The sequence below is a fragment of the Ambystoma mexicanum genome, unplaced genomic scaffold (assembly GCF_040938575.1).
Source record: "Ambystoma mexicanum isolate Mex_15411 unplaced genomic scaffold, UKY_AmexF1_1 Mex_scaf176, whole genome shotgun sequence".
NCBI classification, from domain to species: Eukaryota; Metazoa; Chordata; class Amphibia; order Caudata; family Ambystomatidae; genus Ambystoma; species Ambystoma mexicanum.
This window is the reverse complement of record NW_027182409.1, coordinates 18,160-38,588: the sequence shown is the minus strand read 5'-3', so window position 1 is coordinate 38,588 and position 20,429 is coordinate 18,160. Positions and strand designations below refer to the sequence as shown.

Below are 20,429 nucleotides of genomic sequence, written 5' to 3'. Positions count from 1 at the left end.
GGCTAGACCTTGCAGTTTTGAAAGGCAATTGAGAAATGGCTCACTTCCTGAACTTGGAGCACAAAAAAGCCTACAGCACCTGGTATTCCCAGGCGGTCTCCCATCCAGGTACTAACTAGGCCCGACACTGCTTAGCTTCCGAGATCGGGCGCATTCAGTGTGGTGTGGCCGTAGGCTCTGGGCCTAGTGAGTTTTGTACTTTTAAGCATCTAGTCGGCTAGACCTTGCAGTTTTGAAAGGCAATTGAGAAATGGCTCACTTCCTGAACTTGGAGCACAAAAAAGCCTACAGCACCTGGTATTCCCAGGCGGTCTCCCATCCAGGTACTAACTAGGCCCGACACTGCTTAGCTTCCGAGATCAGACGAGATCGGGCGCATTCAGTGTGGTGTGGCCGTAGGCTCTAGAAATGCTAAGAATATTACTCTTATGCATTTGCATTTAGTAAGCTAAGCCATGCAGCCACTTGCAACATGATACCACGCTCATCGCTCGATCAGCGCTCGATCAGGCTCGATCAGGCGAGATATATAAGACTGGTGGGCCCATTCAGGACTCCTATGTCTGGTAGGATAACTTTAATCCATCCATCCTGTTTCTGTTGCAGGGAGGTGGAGAGAACAATCAACACAATAACGGCTTTCTTTCATGCCTCTTGAAGGACTCAATATTCTCTGTACTGCATTACATGTGAAAGTCGATTTATTACCCATGAACACACTACCTGTATGCTAATTATATGTAAATAGGTAGCTCCAGCCCTCATAATGTTGTCCAACATTTCCGCTATAAAACGGGATAAAATTATTTTGGAAACATACCAAATTTGAAAAGTAATTGAGAAGTTGTGCAATTACTAATCATGGAGCACAAAATAGCCTACAGCACCTGGTATTCCCAGGCGGTCTCCCATCCAGGTACTAACTAGGCCCGACACTGCTTAGCTTCCGAGATCAGACGAGATCGGGCGCATTCAGTGTGGTGTGGCCGTAGGCTCTGGGCCTAGTGAGTTTTGTACTTTTAAGCATCTAGTCGGCTAGACCTTGCAGTTTTGAAAGGCAATTGAGAAATGGCTCACTTCCTGAATTTGGAGCACAAAAAAGCCTACAGCACCTGGTATTCCCAGGCGGTCTCCCATCCAGGTACTAACTAGGCCCGACACTGCTTAGCTTCCGAGATCAGACGAGATCGGGCGCATTCAGTGTGGTGTGGGTGTAGGCTCTGGGCCTAGTGAGTTTTGTACTTTTAAGCATCTAGTCGGCTAGACCTTGCAGTTTTGAAAGGCAATTGAGAAATGGCTCACTTCCTGAACTTGGAGCACAAAAAAGCCTACAGCACCTGGTATTCCCAGGCGGTCTCCCATCCAGGTACTAACTAGGCCCGACACTGCTTAGCTTCCGAGATCAGACGAGATCGGGCGCATTCAGTGTGGTGTGGCCGTAGGCTCTCGGCCTAGTGAGTTTTGTACTTTTAAGCATCTAGTCGGCTAGACCTTGCAGTTTTGAAAGGCAATTGAGAAATGGCTCACTTCCTGAATTTGGAGCACAAAAAAGTCTACAGCACCTGGTATTCCCAGGCGGTCTCCCATCCAGGTACTAACTAGGCCCGACACTGCTTAGCTTCCGAGATCAGACGAGATCGGGCGCATTCAGTGTGGTGTGGCCGTAGGCTCTGGGCCTAGTGAGTTTTGTACTTTTAAGCATCTAGTCGGCTAGACCTTGCAGTTTTGAAAGGCAATTGAGAAATGGCTCACTTCCTGAACTTGGAGCACAAAAAAGCCTACAGCACCTGGTATTCCCAGGCGGTCTCCCATCCAGTTACTAACTAGGCCCGACACTGCTTAGCTTCCGAGATCAGACGAGATCAGGCGCATTCAGTGTGGTGTGGCCGTAGGCTCTGGGCCTAGTGAGTTTTGTACTTTTAAGCATCTAGTCGGCTAGACCTTGCAGTTTTGAAAGGCAATTGAGAAATGGCTCACTTCCTGAACTTGGAGCACAAAAAAGCCTACAGCACCTGGTATTCCCAGGCGGTCTCCCATCCAGGTACTAACTAGGCCCGACACTGCTTAGCTTCCGAGATCAGACGAGATCGGGCGCATTCAGTGTGGTGTGGCCGTAGGCTCTGGTCCTAGTGAGTTTTGTACTTTTAAGCATCTAGTCGGCTAGACCTTGCAGTTTTGAAAGGCAATTGAGAAATGGCTCACTTCCTGAACTTGGAGCACAAAAAAGCCTACAGCACCTGGTATTCCCAGGCGGTCTCCCATCCAGGTACTAACTAGGCCCGACACTGCTTAGCTTCCGAGATCAGACGAGATCGGGCGCATTCAGTGTGGTGTGGCCGTAGGCTCTGGGCCTAGTGAGTTTTGTACTTTTAAGCATCTAGTCGGCTAGATCTTGCAGTTTTGAAAGGCAATTGAGAAATGGCTCACTTCCTGAATTTGGAGCACAAAAAAGCCTACAGCACCTGGTATTCCCAGGCGGTCTCCCATCCAGGTACTAACTAGGCCCGACACTGCTTAGCTTCCGAGATCAGACGAGATCGGGCGCATTCAGTGTGGTGTGGCCGTAGGCTCTGGGCCTAGTGAGTTTTGTACTTTTAAGCATCTAGTCGGCTAGACCTTGCAGTTTTGAAAGGCAATTGAGAAATGGCTCACTTCCTGAACTTGGAGCACGAAAAAGCCTACAGCACCTGGTATTCCCAGGCGGTCTCCCATCCAGGTACTAACTAGGCCCGACACTGCTTAGCTTCCGAGATCAGACGAGATCGGGCGCATTCAGTGTGGTGTGGCCGTAGGCTCTGGGCCTAGTGAGTTTTGTACTTTTAAGCATCTAGTCGGCTAGACCTTGCAGTTTTGAAAGGCAATTGAGAAATGGCTCACTTCCTGAACTTGGAGCACAAAAAAGCCTACAGCACCTGGTATTCCCAGGCGGTCTCCCAGCAAGGTACTAACTAGGCCCGACACTGCTTAGCTTCCGAGATCAGACGAGATCGGGCGCATTCAGTGTGGTGTGGCCGTAGGCTCTAGAAATGCTAAGAATATTACTCTTATGCATTTGCATTTAGTAAGCTAAGCCATGCAGCCACTTGCAACATGATACCACGCTCATCGCTCGATCAGCGCTCGATCAGGCTCGATATATAAGACTGGTGGGCCCATTCAGGACTCCTATGTCTGGTAGGATAACTTTAATCCATCCATCCTGTTTCTGTTGCAGGGAGGTGGAGAGAACAATCAACACAATAACGGCTTTCTTTCATGCCTCTTGAAGGACTCAATATTCTCTGTACTGCATTACATGTGAAAGTCGATTTATTACCCATGAACACACTACCTGTATGCTAATTATATGTAAATAGGTAGCTCCAGCCCTCATAATGTTGTCCAACATTTCCGCTATAAAACGGGATAAAATTATTTTGGAAACATACCAAATTTGAAAAGTAATTGAGAAGTTGTGCAATTACTAATCATGGAGCACAAAATAGCCTACAGCACCTGGTATTCCCAGGCGGTCTCCCATCCAGGTACTAACTAGGCCCGACACTGCTTAGCTTCCGAGATCAGACGAGATCGGGCGCATTCAGTGTGGTGTGGCCGTAGGCTCTGGGCCTAGTGAGTTTTGTACTTTTAAGCATCTAGTCGGCTAGACCTTGCAGTTTTGAAAGGCAATTGAGAAATGGCTCACTTCCTGAACTTGGAGCACAAAAAAGCCTACAGCACCTGGTATTCCCAGGCGGTCTCCCATCCAGGTACTAACTAGGCCCGACACTGCTTAGCTTCCGAGATCAGACGAGATCGGGCGCATTCAGTGTAGTGTGGCCGTAGGCTCTGGGCGTAGTGAGTTTTGTACTTTTAAGCATCTAGTCGGCTAGACCTTGCAGTTTTGAAAGGCAATTGAGAAATGGCTCACTTCCTGAACTTGGAGCACAAAAAAGCCTACAGCACCTGGTATTCCCAGGCGGTCTCCCATCCAGGTACTAACTAGGCCCGACACTGCTTAGCTTCCGAGATCAGACGAGATCGGGCGCATTCAGTGTGGTGTGGCCGTAGGCTCTAGAAATGCTAAGAATATTACTCTTATGCATTTGCATTTAGTAAGCTAAGCCATGCAGCCACTTGCAACATGATACCACGCTCATCGCTCGATCAGCGCTCGATCAGGCTCGATCAGGCGAGATATATAAGACTGGTGGGCCCATTCAGGACTCCTATGTCTGGTAGGATAACTTTAATCCATCCATCCTGTTTCTGTTGCAGGGAGGTGGAGAGAACAATCAACACAATAACGGCTTTCTTTCATGCCTCTTGAAGGACTCAATATTCTCTGTACTGCATTACATGTGAAAGTCGATTTATTACCCATGAACACACTACCTGTATGCTAATTATATGTAAATAGGTAGCTCCAGCCCTCATAATGTTGTCCAACATTTCCGCTATAAAACGGGATAAAATTATTTTGGAAACATACCAAATTTGAAAAGTAATTGAGAAGTTGTGCAATTACTAATCATGGAGCACAAAATAGCCTACAGCACCTGGTATTCCCAGGCGGTCTCCCATCCAGGTACTAACTAGGCCCGACACTGCTTAGCTTCCGAGATCAGACGAGATCGGGCGCATTCAGTGTGGTGTGGCCGTAGGCTCTGGGCCTAGTGAGTTTTGTACTTTTAAGCATCTAGTCGGCTAGACCTTGCAGTTTTGAAAGGCAATTGAGAAATGGCTCACTTCCTGAATTTGGAGCACAAAAAAGCCTACAGCACCTGGTATTCCCAGGCGGTCTCCCATCCAGGTACTAACTAGGCCCGACACTGCTTAGCTTCCGAGATCAGACGAGATCGGGCGCATTCAGTGTGGTGTGGGTGTAGGCTCTGGGCCTAGTGAGTTTTGTACTTTTAAGCATCTAGTCGGCTAGACCTTGCAGTTTTGAAAGGCAATTGAGAAATGGCTCACTTCCTGAACTTGGAGCACAAAAAAGCCTACAGCACCTGGTATTCCCAGGCGGTCTCCCATCCAGGTACTAACTAGGCCCGACACTGCTTAGCTTCCGAGATCAGACGAGATCGGGCGCATTCAGTGTGGTGTGGCCGTAGGCTCTCGGCCTAGTGAGTTTTGTACTTTTAAGCATCTAGTCGGCTAGACCTTGCAGTTTTGAAAGGCAATTGAGAAATGGCTCACTTCCTGAATTTGGAGCACAAAAAAGTCTACAGCACCTGGTATTCCCAGGCGGTCTCCCATCCAGGTACTAACTAGGCCCGACACTGCTTAGCTTCCGAGATCAGACGAGATCGGGCGCATTCAGTGTGGTGTGGCCGTAGGCTCTGGGCCTAGTGAGTTTTGTACTTTTAAGCATCTAGTCGGCTAGACCTTGCAGTTTTGAAAGGCAATTGAGAAATGGCTCACTTCCTGAACTTGGAGCACAAAAAAGCCTACAGCACCTGGTATTCCCAGGCGGTCTCCCATCCAGTTACTAACTAGGCCCGACACTGCTTAGCTTCCGAGATCAGACGAGATCAGGCGCATTCAGTGTGGTGTGGCCGTAGGCTCTGGGCCTAGTGAGTTTTGTACTTTTAAGCATCTAGTCGGCTAGACCTTGCAGTTTTGAAAGGCAATTGAGAAATGGCTCACTTCCTGAACTTGGAGCACAAAAAAGCCTACAGCACCTGGTATTCCCAGGCGGTCTCCCATCCAGGTACTAACTAGGCCCGACACTGCTTAGCTTCCGAGATCAGACGAGATCGGGCGCATTCAGTGTGGTGTGGCCGTAGGCTCTGGTCCTAGTGAGTTTTGTACTTTTAAGCATCTAGTCGGCTAGACCTTGCAGTTTTGAAAGGCAATTGAGAAATGGCTCACTTCCTGAACTTGGAGCACAAAAAAGCCTACAGCACCTGGTATTCCCAGGCGGTCTCCCATCCAGGTACTAACTAGGCCCGACACTGCTTAGCTTCCGAGATCAGACGAGATCGGGCACATTCAGTGTGGTGTGGCCGTAGGCTCTGGGCCTAGTGAGTTTTGTACTTTTAAGCATCTAGTCGGCTAGATCTTGCAGTTTTGAAAGGCAATTGAGAAATGGCTCACTTCCTGAATTTGGAGCACAAAAAAGCCTACAGCACCTGGTATTCCCAGGCGGTCTCCCATCCAGGTACTAACTAGGCCCGACACTGCTTAGCTTCCGAGATCAGACGAGATCGGGCGCATTCAGTGTGGTGTGGCCGTAGGCTCTGGGCCTAGTGAGTTTTGTACTTTTAAGCATCTAGTCGGCTAGACCTTGCAGTTTTGAAAGGCAATTGAGAAATGGCTCACTTCCTGAACTTGGAGCACGAAAAAGCCTACAGCACCTGGTATTCCCAGGCGGTCTCCCATCCAGGTACTAACTAGGCCCGACACTGCTTAGCTTCCGAGATCAGACGAGATCGGGCGCATTCAGTGTGGTGTGGCCGTAGGCTCTGGGCCTAGTGAGTTTTGTACTTTTAAGCATCTAGTCGGCTAGACCTTGCAGTTTTGAAAGGCAATTGAGAAATGGCTCACTTCCTGAACTTGGAGCACAAAAAAGCCTACAGCACCTGGTATTCCCAGGCGGTCTCCCAGCAAGGTACTAACTAGGCCCGACACTGCTTAGCTTCCGAGATCAGACGAGATCGGGCGCATTCAGTGTGGTGTGGCCGTAGGCTCTAGAAATGCTAAGAATATTACTCTTATGCATTTGCATTTAGTAAGCTAAGCCATGCAGCCACTTGCAACATGATACCACGCTCATCGCTCGATCAGCGCTCGATCAGGCTCGATATATAAGACTGGTGGGCCCATTCAGGACTCCTATGTCTGGTAGGATAACTTTAATCCATCCATCCTGTTTCTGTTGCAGGGAGGTGGAGAGAACAATCAACACAATAACGGCTTTCTTTCATGCCTCTTGAAGGACTCAATATTCTCTGTACTGCATTACATGTGAAAGTCGATTTATTACCCATGAACACACTACCTGTATGCTAATTATATGTAAATAGGTAGCTCCAGCCCTCATAATGTTGTCCAACATTTCCGCTATAAAACGGGATAAAATTATTTTGGAAACATACCAAATTTGAAAAGTAATTGAGAAGTTGTGCAATTACTAATCATGGAGCACAAAATAGCCTACAGCACCTGGTATTCCCAGGCGGTCTCCCATCCAGGTACTAACTAGGCCCGACACTGCTTAGCTTCCGAGATCAGACGAGATCGGGCGCATTCAGTGTGGTGTGGCCGTAGGCTCTGGGCCTAGTGAGTTTTGTACTTTTAAGCATCTAGTCGGCTAGACCTTGCAGTTTTGAAAGGCAATTGAGAAATGGCTCACTTCCTGAACTTGGAGCACAAAAAAGCCTACAGCACCTGGTATTCCCAGGCGGTCTCCCATCCAGGTACTAACTAGGCCCGACACTGCTTAGCTTCCGAGATCAGACGAGATCGGGCGCATTCAGTGTAGTGTGGCCGTAGGCTCTGGGCGTAGTGAGTTTTGTACTTTTAAGCATCTAGTCGGCTAGACCTTGCAGTTTTGAAAGGCAATTGAGAAATGGCTCACTTCCTGAACTTGGAGCACAAAAAAGCCTACAGCACCTGGTATTCCCAGGCGGTCTCCCATCCAGGTACTAACTAGGCCCGACACTGCTTAGCTTCCGAGATCAGACGAGATCGGGCGCATTCAGTGTGGTGTGGCCGTAGGCTCTAGAAATGCTAAGAATATTACTCTTATGCATTTGCATTTAGTAAGCTAAGCCATGCAGCCACTTGCAACATGATACCACGCTCATCGCTCGATCAGCGCTCGATCAGGCTCGATCAGGCGAGATATATAAGACTGGTGGGCCCATTCAGGACTCCTATGTCTGGTAGGATAACTTTAATCCATCCATCCTGTTTCTGTTGCAGGGAGGTGGAGAGAACAATCAACACAATAACGGCTTTCTTTCATGCCTCTTGAAGGACTCAATATTCTCTGTACTGCATTACATGTGAAAGTCGATTTATTACCCATGAACACACTACCTGTATGCTAATTATATGTAAATAGGTAGCTCCAGCCCTCATAATGTTGTCCAACATTTCCGCTATAAAACGGGATAAAATTATTTTGGAAACATACCAAATTTGAAAAGTAATTGAGAAGTTGTGCAATTACTAATCATGGAGCACAAAATAGCCTACAGCACCTGGTATTCCCAGGCGGTCTCCCATCCAGGTACTAACTAGGCCCGACACTGCTTAGCTTCCGAGATCAGACGAGATCGGGCGCATTCAGTGTGGTGTGGCCGTAGGCTCTGGGCCTAGTGAGTTTTGTACTTTTAAGCATCTAGTCGGCTAGACCTTGCAGTTTTGAAAGGCAATTGAGAAATGGCTCACTTCCTGAATTTGGAGCACAAAAAAGCCTACAGCACCTGGTATTCCCAGGCGGTCTCCCATCCAGGTACTAACTAGGCCCGACACTGCTTAGCTTCCGAGATCAGACGAGATCGGGCGCATTCAGTGTGGTGTGGGTGTAGGCTCTGGGCCTAGTGAGTTTTGTACTTTTAAGCATCTAGTCGGCTAGACCTTGCAGTTTTGAAAGGCAATTGAGAAATGGCTCACTTCCTGAACTTGGAGCACAAAAAAGCCTACAGCACCTGGTATTCCCAGGCGGTCTCCCATCCAGGTACTAACTAGGCCCGACACTGCTTAGCTTCCGAGATCAGACGAGATCGGGCGCATTCAGTGTGGTGTGGCCGTAGGCTCTCGGCCTAGTGAGTTTTGTACTTTTAAGCATCTAGTCGGCTAGACCTTGCAGTTTTGAAAGGCAATTGAGAAATGGCTCACTTCCTGAATTTGGAGCACAAAAAAGTCTACAGCACCTGGTATTCCCAGGCGGTCTCCCATCCAGGTACTAACTAGGCCCGACACTGCTTAGCTTCCGAGATCAGACGAGATCGGGCGCATTCAGTGTGGTGTGGCCGTAGGCTCTGGGCCTAGTGAGTTTTGTACTTTTAAGCATCTAGTCGGCTAGACCTTGCAGTTTTGAAAGGCAATTGAGAAATGGCTCACTTCCTGAACTTGGAGCACAAAAAAGCCTACAGCACCTGGTATTCCCAGGCGGTCTCCCATCCAGTTACTAACTAGGCCCGACACTGCTTAGCTTCCGAGATCAGACGAGATCAGGCGCATTCAGTGTGGTGTGGCCGTAGGCTCTGGGCCTAGTGAGTTTTGTACTTTTAAGCATCTAGTCGGCTAGACCTTGCAGTTTTGAAAGGCAATTGAGAAATGGCTCACTTCCTGAACTTGGAGCACAAAAAAGCCTACAGCACCTGGTATTCCCAGGCGGTCTCCCATCCAGGTACTAACTAGGCCCGACACTGCTTAGCTTCCGAGATCAGACGAGATCGGGCGCATTCAGTGTGGTGTGGCCGTAGGCTCTGGTCCTAGTGAGTTTTGTACTTTTAAGCATCTAGTCGGCTAGACCTTGCAGTTTTGAAAGGCAATTGAGAAATGGCTCACTTCCTGAACTTGGAGCACAAAAAAGCCTACAGCACCTGGTATTCCCAGGCGGTCTCCCATCCAGGTACTAACTAGGCCCGACACTGCTTAGCTTCCGAGATCAGACGAGATCGGGCGCATTCAGTGTGGTGTGGCCGTAGGCTCTGGGCCTAGTGAGTTTTGTACTTTTAAGCATCTAGTCGGCTAGATCTTGCAGTTTTGAAAGGCAATTGAGAAATGGCTCACTTCCTGAATTTGGAGCACAAAAAAGCCTACAGCACCTGGTATTCCCAGGCGGTCTCCCATCCAGGTACTAACTAGGCCCGACACTGCTTAGCTTCCGAGATCAGACGAGATCGGGCGCATTCAGTGTGGTGTGGCCGTAGGCTCTGGGCCTAGTGAGTTTTGTACTTTTAAGCATCTAGTCGGCTAGACCTTGCAGTTTTGAAAGGCAATTGAGAAATGGCTCACTTCCTGAACTTGGAGCACGAAAAAGCCTACAGCACCTGGTATTCCCAGGCGGTCTCCCATCCAGGTACTAACTAGGCCCGACACTGCTTAGCTTCCGAGATCAGACGAGATCGGGCGCATTCAGTGTGGTGTGGCCGTAGGCTCTGGGCCTAGTGAGTTTTGTACTTTTAAGCATCTAGTCGGCTAGACCTTGCAGTTTTGAAAGGCAATTGAGAAATGGCTCACTTCCTGAACTTGGAGCACAAAAAAGCCTACAGCACCTGGTATTCCCAGGCGGTCTCCCATCAAGGTACTAACTAGGCCCGACACTGCTTAGCTTCCGAGATCAGACGAGATCGGGCGCATTCAGTGTGGTGTGGCCGTAGGCTCTGGGCCTAGTGAGTTTTGTACTTTTAAGCATCTAGTCGGCTAGACCTTGCAGTTTTGAAAGGCAATTGAGAAATGGCTCACTTCCTGAACTTGGAGCACAAAAAAGCCTACAGCACCTGGTATTCCCAGGCGGTCTCCCATCCAGGTACTAACTAGACCCGACACTGCTTAGCTTCCGAGATCAGACGAGATCGGGCGCATTCAGTGTGGTGTGGCCGTAGGCTCTGGTCCTAGTGAGTTTTGTACTTTTAAGCATCTAGTCGACTAGACCTTGCAGTTTTGAAAGGCAATTGAGAAATGGCTCACTTCCTGAACTTGGAGCACAAAAAAGCCTACAGCACCTGGTATTCCCAGGCGGTCTCCCATCCAGGTACTAACTAGGCCCGACACTGCTTAGCTTCCGAGATCAGACGAGATCGGGCGCATTCAGTGTGGTGTGGCCGTAGGCTCTGGGCCTAGTGAGTTTTGTACTTTTAAGCATCTAGTCGGCTAGACCTTGCAGTTTTGAAAGGCAATTGAGAAATGGCTCACTTCCTGAACTTGGAGCACAAAAAAGCCTACAGCACCTGGTATTCCCAGGCGGTCTCCCAGCAAGGTACTAACTAGGCCCGACACTGCTTAGCTTCCGAGATCAGACGAGATCGGGCGCATTCAGTGTGGTGTGGCCGTAGGGTCTAGAAATGCTAAGAATATTACTCTTATGCATTTGCATTTAGTAAGCTAAGCCATGCAGCCACTTGCAACATGATACCACGCTCATCGCTCGATCAGCGCTCGATCAGGCGAGATATATAAGACTGGTGGGCCCATTCAGGACTCCTATGTCTGGTAGGATAACTTTAATCCATCCATCCTGTTTCTGTTGCAGGGAGGTGGAGAGAACAATCAACACAATAACGGCTTTCTTTCATGCCTCTTGAAGGACTCAATATTCTCTGTACTGCATTACATGTGAAAGTCGATTTATTACCCATGAACACACTACCTGTATGCTAATTATATGTAAATAGGTAGCTCCAGCCCTCATAATGTTGTCCAACATTTCCGCTATAAAACGGGATAAAATTATTTTGGAAACATACCAAATTTGAAAAGTAATTGAGAAGTTGTGCAATTACTAATCATGGAGCACAAAATAGCCTACAGCACCTGGTATTCCCAGGCGGTCTCCCATCCAGGTACTAACTAGGCCCGACACTGCTTAGCTTCCGAGATCAGACGAGATCGGGCGCATTCAGTGTGGTGTGGCCGTAGGCTCTGGGCCTAGTGAGTTTTGTACTTTTAAGCATCTAGTCGGCTAGACCTTGCAGTTTTGAAAGGCAATTGAGAAATGGCTCACTTCCTGAATTTGGAGCACAAAAAAGCCTACAGCACCTGGTATTCCCAGGCGGTCTCCCATCCAGGTACTAACTAGGCCCGACACTGCTTAGCTTCCGAGATCAGACGAGATCGGGCGCATTCAGTGTGGTGTGGGTGTAGGCTCTGGGCCTAGTGAGTTTTGTACTTTTAAGCATCTAGTCGGCTAGACCTTGCAGTTTTGAAAGGCAATTGAGAAATGGCTCACTTCCTGAACTTGGAGCACAAAAAAGCCTACAGCACCTGGTATTCCCAGGCGGTCTCCCATCCAGGTACTAACTAGGCCCGACACTGCTTAGCTTCCGAGATCAGACGAGATCGGGCGCATTCAGTGTGGTGTGGCCGTAGGCTCTCGGCCTAGTGAGTTTTGTACTTTTAAGCATCTAGTCGGCTAGACCTTGCAGTTTTGAAAGGCAATTGAGAAATGGCTCACTTCCTGAATTTGGAGCACAAAAAAGTCTACAGCACCTGGTATTCCCAGGCGGTCTCCCATCCAGGTACTAACTAGGCCCGACACTGCTTAGCTTCCGAGATCAGACGAGATCGGGCGCATTCAGTGTGGTGTGGCCGTAGGCTCTGGGCCTAGTGAGTTTTGTACTTTTAAGCATCTAGTCGGCTAGACCTTGCAGTTTTGAAAGGCAATTGAGAAATGGCTCACTTCCTGAACTTGGAGCACAAAAAAGCCTACAGCACCTGGTATTCCCAGGCGGTCTCCCATCCAGGTACTAACTAGACCCGACACTGCTTAGCTTCCGAGATCAGACGAGATCGGGCGCATTCAGTGTGATGTGGCCGTAGGCTCTGGTCCTAGTGAGTTTTGTACTTTTAAGCATCTAGTCGACTAGACCTTGCAGTTTTGAAAGGCAATTGAGAAATGGCTCACTTCCTGAACTTGGAGCACGAAAAAGCCTACAGCACCTGGTATTCCCAGGCGGTCTCCCATCCAGGTACTAACTAGGCCCGACACTGCTTAGCTTCCGAGATCAGACGAGATCGGGCGCATTCAGTGTGGTGTGGCCGTAGGCTCTGGGCCTAGTGAGTTTTGTACTTTTAAGCATCTAGTCGGCTAGACCTTGCAGTTTTGAAAGGCAATTGAGAAATGGCTCACTTCCTGAACTTGGAGCACAAAAAAGCCTACAGCACCTGGTATTCCCAGGCGGTCTCCCAGCAAGGTACTAACTAGGCCCGACACTGCTTAGCTTCCGAGATCAGACGAGATCGGGCGCATTCAGTGTGGTGTGGCCGTAGGCTCTAGAAATGCTAAGAATATTACTCTTATGCATTTGCATTTAGTAAGCTAAGCCATGCAGCCACTTGCAACATGATACCACGCTCATCGCTCGATCAGCGCTCGATCAGGCTCGATATATAAGACTGGTGGGCCCATTCAGGACTCCTATGTCTGGTAGGATAACTTTAATCCATCCATCCTGTTTCTGTTGCAGGGAGGTGGAGAGAACAATCAACACAATAACGGCTTTCTTTCATGCCTCTTGAAGGACTCAATATTCTCTGTACTGCATTACATGTGAAAGTCGATTTATTACCCATGAACACACTACCTGTATGCTAATTATATGTAAATAGGTAGCTCCAGCCCTCATAATGTTGTCCAACATTTCCGCTATAAAACGGGATAAAATTATTTTGGAAACATACCAAATTTGAAAAGTAATTGAGAAGTTGTGCAATTACTAATCATGGAGCACAAAATAGCCTACAGCACCTGGTATTCCCAGGCGGTCTCCCATCCAGGTACTAACTAGGCCCGACACTGCTTAGCTTCCGAGATCAGACGAGATCGGGCGCATTCAGTGTGGTGTGGCCGTAGGCTCTGGGCCTAGTGAGTTTTGTACTTTTAAGCATCTAGTCGGCTAGACCTTGCAGTTTTGAAAGGCAATTGAGAAATGGCTCACTTCCTGAACTTGGAGCACAAAAAAGCCTACAGCACCTGGTATTCCCAGGCGGTCTCCCATCCAGGTACTAACTAGGCCCGACACTGCTTAGCTTCCGAGATCAGACGAGATCGGGCGCATTCAGTGTAGTGTGGCCGTAGGCTCTGGGCGTAGTGAGTTTTGTACTTTTAAGCATCTAGTCGGCTAGACCTTGCAGTTTTGAAAGGCAATTGAGAAATGGCTCACTTCCTGAACTTGGAGCACAAAAAAGCCTACAGCACCTGGTATTCCCAGGCGGTCTCCCATCCAGGTACTAACTAGGCCCGACACTGCTTAGCTTCCGAGATCAGACGAGATCGGGCGCATTCAGTGTGGTGTGGCCGTAGGCTCTAGAAATGCTAAGAATATTACTCTTATGCATTTGCATTTAGTAAGCTAAGCCATGCAGCCACTTGCAACATGATACCACGCTCATCGCTCGATCAGCGCTCGATCAGGCTCGATCAGGCGAGATATATAAGACTGGTGGGCCCATTCAGGACTCCTATGTCTGGTAGGATAACTTTAATCCATCCATCCTGTTTCTGTTGCAGGGAGGTGGAGAGAACAATCAACACAATAACGGCTTTCTTTCATGCCTCTTGAAGGACTCAATATTCTCTGTACTGCATTACATGTGAAAGTCGATTTATTACCCATGAACACACTACCTGTATGCTAATTATATGTAAATAGGTAGCTCCAGCCCTCATAATGTTGTCCAACATTTCCGCTATAAAACGGGATAAAATTATTTTGGAAACATACCAAATTTGAAAAGTAATTGAGAAGTTGTGCAATTACTAATCATGGAGCACAAAATAGCCTACAGCACCTGGTATTCCCAGGCGGTCTCCCATCCAGGTACTAACTAGGCCCGACACTGCTTAGCTTCCGAGATCAGACGAGATCGGGCGCATTCAGTGTGGTGTGGCCGTAGGCTCTGGGCCTAGTGAGTTTTGTACTTTTAAGCATCTAGTCGGCTAGACCTTGCAGTTTTGAAAGGCAATTGAGAAATGGCTCACTTCCTGAATTTGGAGCACAAAAAAGCCTACAGCACCTGGTATTCCCAGGCGGTCTCCCATCCAGGTACTAACTAGGCCCGACACTGCTTAGCTTCCGAGATCAGACGAGATCGGGCGCATTCAGTGTGGTGTGGGTGTAGGCTCTGGGCCTAGTGAGTTTTGTACTTTTAAGCATCTAGTCGGCTAGACCTTGCAGTTTTGAAAGGCAATTGAGAAATGGCTCACTTCCTGAACTTGGAGCACAAAAAAGCCTACAGCACCTGGTATTCCCAGGCGGTCTCCCATCCAGGTACTAACTAGGCCCGACACTGCTTAGCTTCCGAGATCAGACGAGATCGGGCGCATTCAGTGTGGTGTGGCCGTAGGCTCTCGGCCTAGTGAGTTTTGTACTTTTAAGCATCTAGTCGGCTAGACCTTGCAGTTTTGAAAGGCAATTGAGAAATGGCTCACTTCCTGAATTTGGAGCACAAAAAAGTCTACAGCACCTGGTATTCCCAGGCGGTCTCCCATCCAGGTACTAACTAGGCCCGACACTGCTTAGCTTCCGAGATCAGACGAGATCGGGCGCATTCAGTGTGGTGTGGCCGTAGGCTCTGGGCCTAGTGAGTTTTGTACTTTTAAGCATCTAGTCGGCTAGACCTTGCAGTTTTGAAAGGCAATTGAGAAATGGCTCACTTCCTGAACTTGGAGCACAAAAAAGCCTACAGCACCTGGTATTCCCAGGCGGTCTCCCATCCAGTTACTAACTAGGCCCGACACTGCTTAGCTTCCGAGATCAGACGAGATCAGGCGCATTCAGTGTGGTGTGGCCGTAGGCTCTGGGCCTAGTGAGTTTTGTACTTTTAAGCATCTAGTCGGCTAGACCTTGCAGTTTTGAAAGGCAATTGAGAAATGGCTCACTTCCTGAACTTGGAGCACAAAAAAGCCTACAGCACCTGGTATTCCCAGGCGGTCTCCCATCCAGGTACTAACTAGGCCCGACACTGCTTAGCTTCCGAGATCAGACGAGATCGGGCGCATTCAGTGTGGTGTGGCCGTAGGCTCTGGTCCTAGTGAGTTTTGTACTTTTAAGCATCTAGTCGGCTAGACCTTGCAGTTTTGAAAGGCAATTGAGAAATGGCTCACTTCCTGAACTTGGAGCACAAAAAAGCCTACAGCACCTGGTATTCCCAGGCGGTCTCCCATCCAGGTACTAACTAGGCCCGACACTGCTTAGCTTCCGAGATCAGACGAGATCGGGCGCATTCAGTGTGGTGTGGCCGTAGGCTCTGGGCCTAGTGAGTTTTGTACTTTTAAGCATCTAGTCGGCTAGATCTTGCAGTTTTGAAAGGCAATTGAGAAATGGCTCACTTCCTGAATTTGGAGCACAAAAAAGCCTACAGCACCTGGTATTCCCAGGCGGTCTCCCATCCAGGTACTAACTAGGCCCGACACTGCTTAGCTTCCGAGATCAGACGAGATCGGGCGCATTCAGTGTGGTGTGGCCGTAGGCTCTGGGCCTAGTGAGTTTTGTACTTTTAAGCATCTAGTCGGCTAGACCTTGCAGTTTTGAAAGGCAATTGAGAAATGGCTCACTTCCTGAACTTGGAGCACGAAAAAGCCTACAGCACCTGGTATTCCCAGGCGGTCTCCCATCCAGGTACTAACTAGGCCCGACACTGCTTAGCTTCCGAGATCAGACGAGATCGGGCGCATTCAGTGTGGTGTGGCCGTAGGCTCTGGGCCTAGTGAGTTTTGTACTTTTAAGCATCTAGTCGGCTAGACCTTGCAGTTTTGAAAGGCAATTGAGAAATGGCTCACTTCCTGAACTTGGAGCACAAAAAAGCCTACAGCACCTGGTATTCCCAGGCGGTCTCCCATCAAGGTACTAACTAGGCCCGACACTGCTTAGCTTCCGAGATCAGACGAGATCGGGCGCATTCAGTGTGGTGTGGCCGTAGGCTCTGGGCCTAGTGAGTTTTGTACTTTTAAGCATCTAGTCGGCTAGACCTTGCAGTTTTGAAAGGCAATTGAGAAATGGCTCACTTCCTGAACTTGGAGCACAAAAAAGCCTACAGCACCTGGTATTCCCAGGCGGTCTCCCATCCAGGTACTAACTAGACCCGACACTGCTTAGCTTCCGAGATCAGACGAGATCGGGCGCATTCAGTGTGGTGTGGCCGTAGGCTCTGGTCCTAGTGAGTTTTGTACTTTTAAGCATCTAGTCGACTAGACCTTGCAGTTTTGAAAGGCAATTGAGAAATGGCTCACTTCCTGAACTTGGAGCACAAAAAAGCCTACAGCACCTGGTATTCCCAGGCGGTCTCCCATCCAGGTACTAACTAGGCCCGACACTGCTTAGCTTCCGAGATCAGACGAGATCGGGCGCATTCAGTGTGGTGTGGCCGTAGGCTCTGGGCCTAGTGAGTTTTGTACTTTTAAGCATCTAGTCGGCTAGACCTTGCAGTTTTGAAAGGCAATTGAGAAATGGCTCACTTCCTGAACTTGGAGCACAAAAAAGCCTACAGCACCTGGTATTCCCAGGCGGTCTCCCATCCAGGTACTAACTAGGCCCGACACTGCTTAGCTTCCGAGATCAGACGAGATCGGGCGCATTCAGTGTGGTGTGGCCGTAGGCTCTGGTCCTAGTGAGTTTTGTACTTTTAAGCATCTAGTCGGCTAGACCTTGCAGTTTTGAAAGGCAATTGAGAAATGGCTCACTTCCTGAACTTGGAGCACAAAAAAGCCTACAGCACCTGGTATTCCCAGGCGGTCTCCCATCCAGTTACTAACTAGGCCCGACACTGCTTAGCTTCCGAGATCAGACGAGATCAGGCGCATTCAGTGTGGTGTGGCCGTAGGCTCTGGGCCTAGTGAGTTTTGTACTTTTAAGCATCTAGTCGGCTAGACCTTGCAGTTTTGAAAGGCAATTGAGAAATGGCTCACTTCCTGAACTTGGAGCACAAAAAAGCCTACAGCACCTGGTATTCCCAGGCGGTCTCCCATCCAGGTACTAACTAGGCCCGACACTGCTTAGCTTCCGAGATCAGACGAGATCGGGCGCATTCAGTGTGGTGTGGCCGTAGGCTCTGGTCCTAGTGAGTTTTGTACTTTTAAGCATCTAGTCGGCTAGACCTTGCAGTTTTGAAAGGCAATTGAGAAATGGCTCACTTCCTGAACTTGGAGCACAAAAAAGCCTACAGCACCTGGTATTCCCAGGCGGTCTCCCATCCAGGTACTAACTAGGCCCGACACTGCTTAGCTTCCGAGATCAGACGAGATCGGGCGCATTCAGTGTGGTGTGGCCGTAGGCTCTGGGCCTAGTGAGTTTTGTACTTTTAAGCATCTAGTCGGCTAGATCTTGCAGTTTTGAAAGGCAATTGAGAAATGGCTCACTTCCTGAATTTGGAGCACAAAAAAGCCTACAGCACCTGGTATTCCCAGGCGGTCTCCCATCCAGGTACTAACTAGGCCCGACACTGCTTAGCTTCCGAGATCAGACGAGATCGGGCGCATTCAGTGTGGTGTGGCCGTAGGCTCTGGGCCTAGTGAGTTTTGTACTTTTAAGCATCTAGTCGGCTAGACCTTGCAGTTTTGAAAGGCAATTGAGAAATGGCTCACTTCCTGAACTTGGAGCACGAAAAAGCCTACAGCACCTGGTATTCCCAGGCGGTCTCCCATCCAGGTACTAACTAGGCCCGACACTGCTTAGCTTCCGAGATCAGACGAGATCGGGCGCATTCAGTGTGGTGTGGCCGTAGGCTCTGGGCCTAGTGAGTTTTGTACTTTTAAGCATCTAGTCGGCTAGACCTTGCAGTTTTGAAAGGCAATTGAGAAATGGCTCACTTCCTGAACTTGGAGCACAAAAAAGCCTACAGCACCTGGTATTCCCAGGCGGTCTCCCATCAAGGTACTAACTAGGCCCGACACTGCTTAGCTTCCGAGATCAGACGAGATCGGGCGCATTCAGTGTGGTGTGGCCGTAGGCTCTGGGCCTAGTGAGTTTTGTACTTTTAAGCATCTAGTCGGCTAGACCTTGCAGTTTTGAAAGGCAATTGAGAAATGGCTCACTTCCTGAACTTGGAGCACAAAAAAGCCTACAGCACCTGGTATTCCCAGGCGGTCTCCCATCCAGGTACTAACTAGACCCGACACTGCTTAGCTTCCGAGATCAGACGAGATCGGGCGCATTCAGTGTGGTGTGGCCGTAGGCTCTGGTCCTAGTGAGTTTTGTACTTTTAAGCATCTAGTCGACTAGACCTTGCAGTTTTGAAAGGCAATTGAGAAATGGCTCACTTCCTGAACTTGGAGCACAAAAAAGCCTACAGCACCTGGTATTCCCAGGCGGTCTCCCATCCAGGTACTAACTAGGCCCGACACTGCTTAGCTTCCGAGATCAGACGAGATCGGGCGCATTCAGTGTGGTGTGGCCGTAGGCTCTGGGCCTAGTGAGTTTTGTACTTTTAAGCATCTAGTCGGCTAGACCTTGCAGTTTTGAAAGGCAATTGAGAAATGGCTCACTTCCTGAACTTGGAGCACAAAAAAGCCTACAGCACCTGGTATTCCCAGGCGGTCTCCCATCCAGGTACTAACTAGGCCCGACACTGCTTAGCTTCCGAGATCAGACGAGATCGGGCGCATTCAGTGTGGTGTGGCCGTAGGCTCTAGAAATGCTAAGAATATTACTCTTATGCATTTGCATTTAGTAAGCTAAGCCATGCAGCCACTTGCAACATGATACCACGCTCATCGCTCGATCAGCGCTCGATCAGGCTCGATCAGGCGAGATATATAAGACTGGTGGGCCCATTCAGGACTCCTATGTCTGGTAGGATAACTTTAATCCATCCATCCTGTTTCTGTTGCAGGGAGGTGGAGAGAACAATCAACACAATAACGGCTTTCTTTCATGCCTCTTGAAGGACTCAATATTCTCTGTACTGCATTACATGTGAAAGTCGATTTATTACCCATGAACACACTACCTGTATGCTAATTATATGTAAATAGGTAGCTCCAGCCCTCATAATGTTGTCCAACATTTCCGCTATAAAACGGGATAAAATTATTTTGGAAACATACCAAATTTGAAAAGTAATTGAGAAGTTGTGCAATTACTAATCATGGAGCACAAAATAGCCTACAGCACCTGGTATTCCCAGGCGGTCTCCCATCCAGGTACTAACTAGGCCCGACACTGCTTAGCTTCCGAGATCAGACGAGATCGGGCGCATTCAGTGTGGTGTGGCCGTAGGCTCTGGGCCTAGTGAGTTTTGTACTTTTAAGCATCTAGTCGGCTAGACCTTGCAGTTTTGAAAGGCAATTGAGAAATGGCTCACTTCCTGAATTTGGAGCACAAAAAAGCCTACAGCACCTGGTATTCCCAGGCGGTCTCCCATCCAGGTACTAACTAGGCCCGACACTGCTTAGCTTCCGAGATCAGACGAGATCGGGCGCATTCAGTGTGGTGTGGGTGTAGGCTCTGGGCCTAGTGAGTTTTGTACTTTTAAGCATCTAGTCGGCTAGACCTTGCAGTTTTGAAAGGCAATTGAGAAATGGCTCACTTCCTGAACTTGGAGCACAAAAAAGCCTACAGCACCTGGTATTCCCAGGCGGTCTCCCATCCAGGTACTAACTAGGCCCGACACTGCTTAGCTTCCGAGATCAGACGAGATCGGGCGCATTCAGTGTGGTGTGGCCGTAGGCTCTCGGCCTAGTGAGTTTTGTACTTTTAAGCATCTAGTCGGCTAGACCTTGCAGTTTTGAAAGGCAATTGAGAAATGGCTCACTTCCTGAATTTGGAGCACAAAAA

General features: G+C 48.8%; 75 non-coding genes and 1 pseudogene across 75 annotated transcripts; all 76 read right to left on the bottom strand.

The window, feature by feature from the left end:
• Positions 1-67: 67 nt before the first annotated feature.
• On the bottom strand, positions 68-176 carry LOC138555169 (5S ribosomal RNA; annotated as a pseudogene).
• A 106-nt stretch (positions 177-282) lies between these two features.
• LOC138554872 (5S ribosomal RNA) lies at positions 283-401 on the bottom strand. The gene has a single exon (XR_011297668.1). It is a non-coding gene; the product is annotated as a 5S ribosomal RNA (ribosomal RNA).
• A 474-nt stretch (positions 402-875) lies between these two features.
• Positions 876-994, bottom strand: LOC138554871 (5S ribosomal RNA). Its single transcript, XR_011297667.1, has one exon. It is a non-coding gene; the product is annotated as a 5S ribosomal RNA (ribosomal RNA).
• Positions 995-1,100: 106 nt separating this feature from the next.
• On the bottom strand, positions 1,101-1,219 carry LOC138555104 (5S ribosomal RNA). Its single transcript, XR_011297893.1, has one exon. It is a non-coding gene; the product is annotated as a 5S ribosomal RNA (ribosomal RNA).
• A 106-nt stretch (positions 1,220-1,325) lies between these two features.
• Positions 1,326-1,444, bottom strand: LOC138554870 (5S ribosomal RNA). The gene has a single exon (XR_011297666.1). It is a non-coding gene; the product is annotated as a 5S ribosomal RNA (ribosomal RNA).
• A 106-nt stretch (positions 1,445-1,550) lies between these two features.
• LOC138555064 (5S ribosomal RNA) lies at positions 1,551-1,669 on the bottom strand. Its single transcript, XR_011297854.1, has one exon. It is a non-coding gene; the product is annotated as a 5S ribosomal RNA (ribosomal RNA).
• A 106-nt stretch (positions 1,670-1,775) lies between these two features.
• LOC138555133 (5S ribosomal RNA) lies at positions 1,776-1,894 on the bottom strand. The gene has a single exon (XR_011297922.1). It is a non-coding gene; the product is annotated as a 5S ribosomal RNA (ribosomal RNA).
• Positions 1,895-2,000: 106 nt separating this feature from the next.
• On the bottom strand, positions 2,001-2,119 carry LOC138554869 (5S ribosomal RNA). The gene has a single exon (XR_011297665.1). It is a non-coding gene; the product is annotated as a 5S ribosomal RNA (ribosomal RNA).
• A 106-nt stretch (positions 2,120-2,225) lies between these two features.
• On the bottom strand, positions 2,226-2,344 carry LOC138554868 (5S ribosomal RNA). Its single transcript, XR_011297664.1, has one exon. It is a non-coding gene; the product is annotated as a 5S ribosomal RNA (ribosomal RNA).
• Positions 2,345-2,450: 106 nt separating this feature from the next.
• Positions 2,451-2,569, bottom strand: LOC138554867 (5S ribosomal RNA). Its single transcript, XR_011297663.1, has one exon. It is a non-coding gene; the product is annotated as a 5S ribosomal RNA (ribosomal RNA).
• A 106-nt stretch (positions 2,570-2,675) lies between these two features.
• Positions 2,676-2,794, bottom strand: LOC138554866 (5S ribosomal RNA). Its single transcript, XR_011297662.1, has one exon. It is a non-coding gene; the product is annotated as a 5S ribosomal RNA (ribosomal RNA).
• A 106-nt stretch (positions 2,795-2,900) lies between these two features.
• On the bottom strand, positions 2,901-3,019 carry LOC138555052 (5S ribosomal RNA). The gene has a single exon (XR_011297843.1). It is a non-coding gene; the product is annotated as a 5S ribosomal RNA (ribosomal RNA).
• Positions 3,020-3,483: 464 nt separating this feature from the next.
• Positions 3,484-3,602, bottom strand: LOC138554864 (5S ribosomal RNA). Its single transcript, XR_011297660.1, has one exon. It is a non-coding gene; the product is annotated as a 5S ribosomal RNA (ribosomal RNA).
• A 106-nt stretch (positions 3,603-3,708) lies between these two features.
• On the bottom strand, positions 3,709-3,827 carry LOC138555049 (5S ribosomal RNA). The gene has a single exon (XR_011297840.1). It is a non-coding gene; the product is annotated as a 5S ribosomal RNA (ribosomal RNA).
• Positions 3,828-3,933: 106 nt separating this feature from the next.
• LOC138554863 (5S ribosomal RNA) lies at positions 3,934-4,052 on the bottom strand. Its single transcript, XR_011297659.1, has one exon. It is a non-coding gene; the product is annotated as a 5S ribosomal RNA (ribosomal RNA).
• Positions 4,053-4,526: 474 nt separating this feature from the next.
• Positions 4,527-4,645, bottom strand: LOC138554862 (5S ribosomal RNA). The gene has a single exon (XR_011297658.1). It is a non-coding gene; the product is annotated as a 5S ribosomal RNA (ribosomal RNA).
• Positions 4,646-4,751: 106 nt separating this feature from the next.
• LOC138555103 (5S ribosomal RNA) lies at positions 4,752-4,870 on the bottom strand. The gene has a single exon (XR_011297892.1). It is a non-coding gene; the product is annotated as a 5S ribosomal RNA (ribosomal RNA).
• Positions 4,871-4,976: 106 nt separating this feature from the next.
• On the bottom strand, positions 4,977-5,095 carry LOC138554861 (5S ribosomal RNA). Its single transcript, XR_011297657.1, has one exon. It is a non-coding gene; the product is annotated as a 5S ribosomal RNA (ribosomal RNA).
• A 106-nt stretch (positions 5,096-5,201) lies between these two features.
• LOC138555063 (5S ribosomal RNA) lies at positions 5,202-5,320 on the bottom strand. The gene has a single exon (XR_011297853.1). It is a non-coding gene; the product is annotated as a 5S ribosomal RNA (ribosomal RNA).
• Positions 5,321-5,426: 106 nt separating this feature from the next.
• Positions 5,427-5,545, bottom strand: LOC138555132 (5S ribosomal RNA). Its single transcript, XR_011297921.1, has one exon. It is a non-coding gene; the product is annotated as a 5S ribosomal RNA (ribosomal RNA).
• A 106-nt stretch (positions 5,546-5,651) lies between these two features.
• LOC138554860 (5S ribosomal RNA) lies at positions 5,652-5,770 on the bottom strand. Its single transcript, XR_011297656.1, has one exon. It is a non-coding gene; the product is annotated as a 5S ribosomal RNA (ribosomal RNA).
• A 106-nt stretch (positions 5,771-5,876) lies between these two features.
• Positions 5,877-5,995, bottom strand: LOC138555042 (5S ribosomal RNA). Its single transcript, XR_011297833.1, has one exon. It is a non-coding gene; the product is annotated as a 5S ribosomal RNA (ribosomal RNA).
• A 106-nt stretch (positions 5,996-6,101) lies between these two features.
• On the bottom strand, positions 6,102-6,220 carry LOC138554859 (5S ribosomal RNA). The gene has a single exon (XR_011297655.1). It is a non-coding gene; the product is annotated as a 5S ribosomal RNA (ribosomal RNA).
• Positions 6,221-6,326: 106 nt separating this feature from the next.
• LOC138554858 (5S ribosomal RNA) lies at positions 6,327-6,445 on the bottom strand. Its single transcript, XR_011297654.1, has one exon. It is a non-coding gene; the product is annotated as a 5S ribosomal RNA (ribosomal RNA).
• Positions 6,446-6,551: 106 nt separating this feature from the next.
• On the bottom strand, positions 6,552-6,670 carry LOC138555051 (5S ribosomal RNA). Its single transcript, XR_011297842.1, has one exon. It is a non-coding gene; the product is annotated as a 5S ribosomal RNA (ribosomal RNA).
• A 464-nt stretch (positions 6,671-7,134) lies between these two features.
• LOC138554857 (5S ribosomal RNA) lies at positions 7,135-7,253 on the bottom strand. Its single transcript, XR_011297653.1, has one exon. It is a non-coding gene; the product is annotated as a 5S ribosomal RNA (ribosomal RNA).
• A 106-nt stretch (positions 7,254-7,359) lies between these two features.
• On the bottom strand, positions 7,360-7,478 carry LOC138555048 (5S ribosomal RNA). Its single transcript, XR_011297839.1, has one exon. It is a non-coding gene; the product is annotated as a 5S ribosomal RNA (ribosomal RNA).
• Positions 7,479-7,584: 106 nt separating this feature from the next.
• On the bottom strand, positions 7,585-7,703 carry LOC138554856 (5S ribosomal RNA). The gene has a single exon (XR_011297652.1). It is a non-coding gene; the product is annotated as a 5S ribosomal RNA (ribosomal RNA).
• Positions 7,704-8,177: 474 nt separating this feature from the next.
• Positions 8,178-8,296, bottom strand: LOC138554855 (5S ribosomal RNA). Its single transcript, XR_011297651.1, has one exon. It is a non-coding gene; the product is annotated as a 5S ribosomal RNA (ribosomal RNA).
• Positions 8,297-8,402: 106 nt separating this feature from the next.
• LOC138555102 (5S ribosomal RNA) lies at positions 8,403-8,521 on the bottom strand. Its single transcript, XR_011297891.1, has one exon. It is a non-coding gene; the product is annotated as a 5S ribosomal RNA (ribosomal RNA).
• Positions 8,522-8,627: 106 nt separating this feature from the next.
• Positions 8,628-8,746, bottom strand: LOC138554853 (5S ribosomal RNA). The gene has a single exon (XR_011297649.1). It is a non-coding gene; the product is annotated as a 5S ribosomal RNA (ribosomal RNA).
• A 106-nt stretch (positions 8,747-8,852) lies between these two features.
• LOC138555062 (5S ribosomal RNA) lies at positions 8,853-8,971 on the bottom strand. Its single transcript, XR_011297852.1, has one exon. It is a non-coding gene; the product is annotated as a 5S ribosomal RNA (ribosomal RNA).
• A 106-nt stretch (positions 8,972-9,077) lies between these two features.
• On the bottom strand, positions 9,078-9,196 carry LOC138555131 (5S ribosomal RNA). The gene has a single exon (XR_011297920.1). It is a non-coding gene; the product is annotated as a 5S ribosomal RNA (ribosomal RNA).
• Positions 9,197-9,302: 106 nt separating this feature from the next.
• Positions 9,303-9,421, bottom strand: LOC138554852 (5S ribosomal RNA). Its single transcript, XR_011297648.1, has one exon. It is a non-coding gene; the product is annotated as a 5S ribosomal RNA (ribosomal RNA).
• Positions 9,422-9,527: 106 nt separating this feature from the next.
• On the bottom strand, positions 9,528-9,646 carry LOC138554851 (5S ribosomal RNA). Its single transcript, XR_011297647.1, has one exon. It is a non-coding gene; the product is annotated as a 5S ribosomal RNA (ribosomal RNA).
• Positions 9,647-9,752: 106 nt separating this feature from the next.
• LOC138554850 (5S ribosomal RNA) lies at positions 9,753-9,871 on the bottom strand. The gene has a single exon (XR_011297646.1). It is a non-coding gene; the product is annotated as a 5S ribosomal RNA (ribosomal RNA).
• Positions 9,872-9,977: 106 nt separating this feature from the next.
• Positions 9,978-10,096, bottom strand: LOC138554849 (5S ribosomal RNA). Its single transcript, XR_011297645.1, has one exon. It is a non-coding gene; the product is annotated as a 5S ribosomal RNA (ribosomal RNA).
• A 106-nt stretch (positions 10,097-10,202) lies between these two features.
• On the bottom strand, positions 10,203-10,321 carry LOC138555024 (5S ribosomal RNA). Its single transcript, XR_011297815.1, has one exon. It is a non-coding gene; the product is annotated as a 5S ribosomal RNA (ribosomal RNA).
• Positions 10,322-10,427: 106 nt separating this feature from the next.
• Positions 10,428-10,546, bottom strand: LOC138555089 (5S ribosomal RNA). The gene has a single exon (XR_011297878.1). It is a non-coding gene; the product is annotated as a 5S ribosomal RNA (ribosomal RNA).
• A 106-nt stretch (positions 10,547-10,652) lies between these two features.
• On the bottom strand, positions 10,653-10,771 carry LOC138554848 (5S ribosomal RNA). The gene has a single exon (XR_011297644.1). It is a non-coding gene; the product is annotated as a 5S ribosomal RNA (ribosomal RNA).
• Positions 10,772-10,877: 106 nt separating this feature from the next.
• Positions 10,878-10,996, bottom strand: LOC138555121 (5S ribosomal RNA). The gene has a single exon (XR_011297910.1). It is a non-coding gene; the product is annotated as a 5S ribosomal RNA (ribosomal RNA).
• A 464-nt stretch (positions 10,997-11,460) lies between these two features.
• On the bottom strand, positions 11,461-11,579 carry LOC138554847 (5S ribosomal RNA). Its single transcript, XR_011297643.1, has one exon. It is a non-coding gene; the product is annotated as a 5S ribosomal RNA (ribosomal RNA).
• A 106-nt stretch (positions 11,580-11,685) lies between these two features.
• LOC138555101 (5S ribosomal RNA) lies at positions 11,686-11,804 on the bottom strand. The gene has a single exon (XR_011297890.1). It is a non-coding gene; the product is annotated as a 5S ribosomal RNA (ribosomal RNA).
• A 106-nt stretch (positions 11,805-11,910) lies between these two features.
• Positions 11,911-12,029, bottom strand: LOC138554846 (5S ribosomal RNA). Its single transcript, XR_011297642.1, has one exon. It is a non-coding gene; the product is annotated as a 5S ribosomal RNA (ribosomal RNA).
• Positions 12,030-12,135: 106 nt separating this feature from the next.
• Positions 12,136-12,254, bottom strand: LOC138555060 (5S ribosomal RNA). The gene has a single exon (XR_011297851.1). It is a non-coding gene; the product is annotated as a 5S ribosomal RNA (ribosomal RNA).
• Positions 12,255-12,360: 106 nt separating this feature from the next.
• Positions 12,361-12,479, bottom strand: LOC138555119 (5S ribosomal RNA). Its single transcript, XR_011297908.1, has one exon. It is a non-coding gene; the product is annotated as a 5S ribosomal RNA (ribosomal RNA).
• A 106-nt stretch (positions 12,480-12,585) lies between these two features.
• LOC138554845 (5S ribosomal RNA) lies at positions 12,586-12,704 on the bottom strand. The gene has a single exon (XR_011297641.1). It is a non-coding gene; the product is annotated as a 5S ribosomal RNA (ribosomal RNA).
• A 106-nt stretch (positions 12,705-12,810) lies between these two features.
• Positions 12,811-12,929, bottom strand: LOC138555050 (5S ribosomal RNA). Its single transcript, XR_011297841.1, has one exon. It is a non-coding gene; the product is annotated as a 5S ribosomal RNA (ribosomal RNA).
• A 464-nt stretch (positions 12,930-13,393) lies between these two features.
• LOC138554844 (5S ribosomal RNA) lies at positions 13,394-13,512 on the bottom strand. Its single transcript, XR_011297640.1, has one exon. It is a non-coding gene; the product is annotated as a 5S ribosomal RNA (ribosomal RNA).
• Positions 13,513-13,618: 106 nt separating this feature from the next.
• Positions 13,619-13,737, bottom strand: LOC138555046 (5S ribosomal RNA). Its single transcript, XR_011297837.1, has one exon. It is a non-coding gene; the product is annotated as a 5S ribosomal RNA (ribosomal RNA).
• Positions 13,738-13,843: 106 nt separating this feature from the next.
• Positions 13,844-13,962, bottom strand: LOC138554842 (5S ribosomal RNA). Its single transcript, XR_011297638.1, has one exon. It is a non-coding gene; the product is annotated as a 5S ribosomal RNA (ribosomal RNA).
• A 474-nt stretch (positions 13,963-14,436) lies between these two features.
• Positions 14,437-14,555, bottom strand: LOC138554841 (5S ribosomal RNA). Its single transcript, XR_011297637.1, has one exon. It is a non-coding gene; the product is annotated as a 5S ribosomal RNA (ribosomal RNA).
• Positions 14,556-14,661: 106 nt separating this feature from the next.
• LOC138555100 (5S ribosomal RNA) lies at positions 14,662-14,780 on the bottom strand. Its single transcript, XR_011297889.1, has one exon. It is a non-coding gene; the product is annotated as a 5S ribosomal RNA (ribosomal RNA).
• Positions 14,781-14,886: 106 nt separating this feature from the next.
• Positions 14,887-15,005, bottom strand: LOC138554840 (5S ribosomal RNA). Its single transcript, XR_011297636.1, has one exon. It is a non-coding gene; the product is annotated as a 5S ribosomal RNA (ribosomal RNA).
• A 106-nt stretch (positions 15,006-15,111) lies between these two features.
• On the bottom strand, positions 15,112-15,230 carry LOC138555059 (5S ribosomal RNA). The gene has a single exon (XR_011297850.1). It is a non-coding gene; the product is annotated as a 5S ribosomal RNA (ribosomal RNA).
• Positions 15,231-15,336: 106 nt separating this feature from the next.
• LOC138555130 (5S ribosomal RNA) lies at positions 15,337-15,455 on the bottom strand. Its single transcript, XR_011297919.1, has one exon. It is a non-coding gene; the product is annotated as a 5S ribosomal RNA (ribosomal RNA).
• Positions 15,456-15,561: 106 nt separating this feature from the next.
• LOC138554839 (5S ribosomal RNA) lies at positions 15,562-15,680 on the bottom strand. The gene has a single exon (XR_011297635.1). It is a non-coding gene; the product is annotated as a 5S ribosomal RNA (ribosomal RNA).
• A 106-nt stretch (positions 15,681-15,786) lies between these two features.
• Positions 15,787-15,905, bottom strand: LOC138554838 (5S ribosomal RNA). Its single transcript, XR_011297634.1, has one exon. It is a non-coding gene; the product is annotated as a 5S ribosomal RNA (ribosomal RNA).
• Positions 15,906-16,011: 106 nt separating this feature from the next.
• LOC138555190 (5S ribosomal RNA) lies at positions 16,012-16,130 on the bottom strand. Its single transcript, XR_011297973.1, has one exon. It is a non-coding gene; the product is annotated as a 5S ribosomal RNA (ribosomal RNA).
• Positions 16,131-16,236: 106 nt separating this feature from the next.
• Positions 16,237-16,355, bottom strand: LOC138555189 (5S ribosomal RNA). The gene has a single exon (XR_011297972.1). It is a non-coding gene; the product is annotated as a 5S ribosomal RNA (ribosomal RNA).
• Positions 16,356-16,461: 106 nt separating this feature from the next.
• LOC138555023 (5S ribosomal RNA) lies at positions 16,462-16,580 on the bottom strand. The gene has a single exon (XR_011297814.1). It is a non-coding gene; the product is annotated as a 5S ribosomal RNA (ribosomal RNA).
• A 106-nt stretch (positions 16,581-16,686) lies between these two features.
• On the bottom strand, positions 16,687-16,805 carry LOC138555088 (5S ribosomal RNA). The gene has a single exon (XR_011297877.1). It is a non-coding gene; the product is annotated as a 5S ribosomal RNA (ribosomal RNA).
• A 106-nt stretch (positions 16,806-16,911) lies between these two features.
• On the bottom strand, positions 16,912-17,030 carry LOC138555188 (5S ribosomal RNA). The gene has a single exon (XR_011297971.1). It is a non-coding gene; the product is annotated as a 5S ribosomal RNA (ribosomal RNA).
• A 106-nt stretch (positions 17,031-17,136) lies between these two features.
• Positions 17,137-17,255, bottom strand: LOC138555187 (5S ribosomal RNA). Its single transcript, XR_011297970.1, has one exon. It is a non-coding gene; the product is annotated as a 5S ribosomal RNA (ribosomal RNA).
• Positions 17,256-17,361: 106 nt separating this feature from the next.
• On the bottom strand, positions 17,362-17,480 carry LOC138555129 (5S ribosomal RNA). The gene has a single exon (XR_011297918.1). It is a non-coding gene; the product is annotated as a 5S ribosomal RNA (ribosomal RNA).
• Positions 17,481-17,586: 106 nt separating this feature from the next.
• LOC138555186 (5S ribosomal RNA) lies at positions 17,587-17,705 on the bottom strand. Its single transcript, XR_011297969.1, has one exon. It is a non-coding gene; the product is annotated as a 5S ribosomal RNA (ribosomal RNA).
• Positions 17,706-17,811: 106 nt separating this feature from the next.
• Positions 17,812-17,930, bottom strand: LOC138555184 (5S ribosomal RNA). The gene has a single exon (XR_011297967.1). It is a non-coding gene; the product is annotated as a 5S ribosomal RNA (ribosomal RNA).
• A 106-nt stretch (positions 17,931-18,036) lies between these two features.
• On the bottom strand, positions 18,037-18,155 carry LOC138555183 (5S ribosomal RNA). Its single transcript, XR_011297966.1, has one exon. It is a non-coding gene; the product is annotated as a 5S ribosomal RNA (ribosomal RNA).
• A 106-nt stretch (positions 18,156-18,261) lies between these two features.
• LOC138555182 (5S ribosomal RNA) lies at positions 18,262-18,380 on the bottom strand. The gene has a single exon (XR_011297965.1). It is a non-coding gene; the product is annotated as a 5S ribosomal RNA (ribosomal RNA).
• Positions 18,381-18,486: 106 nt separating this feature from the next.
• Positions 18,487-18,605, bottom strand: LOC138555022 (5S ribosomal RNA). The gene has a single exon (XR_011297813.1). It is a non-coding gene; the product is annotated as a 5S ribosomal RNA (ribosomal RNA).
• A 106-nt stretch (positions 18,606-18,711) lies between these two features.
• On the bottom strand, positions 18,712-18,830 carry LOC138555087 (5S ribosomal RNA). The gene has a single exon (XR_011297876.1). It is a non-coding gene; the product is annotated as a 5S ribosomal RNA (ribosomal RNA).
• Positions 18,831-18,936: 106 nt separating this feature from the next.
• LOC138555181 (5S ribosomal RNA) lies at positions 18,937-19,055 on the bottom strand. Its single transcript, XR_011297964.1, has one exon. It is a non-coding gene; the product is annotated as a 5S ribosomal RNA (ribosomal RNA).
• Positions 19,056-19,161: 106 nt separating this feature from the next.
• LOC138555180 (5S ribosomal RNA) lies at positions 19,162-19,280 on the bottom strand. Its single transcript, XR_011297963.1, has one exon. It is a non-coding gene; the product is annotated as a 5S ribosomal RNA (ribosomal RNA).
• Positions 19,281-19,754: 474 nt separating this feature from the next.
• LOC138555179 (5S ribosomal RNA) lies at positions 19,755-19,873 on the bottom strand. Its single transcript, XR_011297962.1, has one exon. It is a non-coding gene; the product is annotated as a 5S ribosomal RNA (ribosomal RNA).
• Positions 19,874-19,979: 106 nt separating this feature from the next.
• LOC138555099 (5S ribosomal RNA) lies at positions 19,980-20,098 on the bottom strand. The gene has a single exon (XR_011297888.1). It is a non-coding gene; the product is annotated as a 5S ribosomal RNA (ribosomal RNA).
• Positions 20,099-20,204: 106 nt separating this feature from the next.
• On the bottom strand, positions 20,205-20,323 carry LOC138555178 (5S ribosomal RNA). The gene has a single exon (XR_011297961.1). It is a non-coding gene; the product is annotated as a 5S ribosomal RNA (ribosomal RNA).
• Between the last annotated feature and the right edge of the window lie 106 nt (positions 20,324-20,429).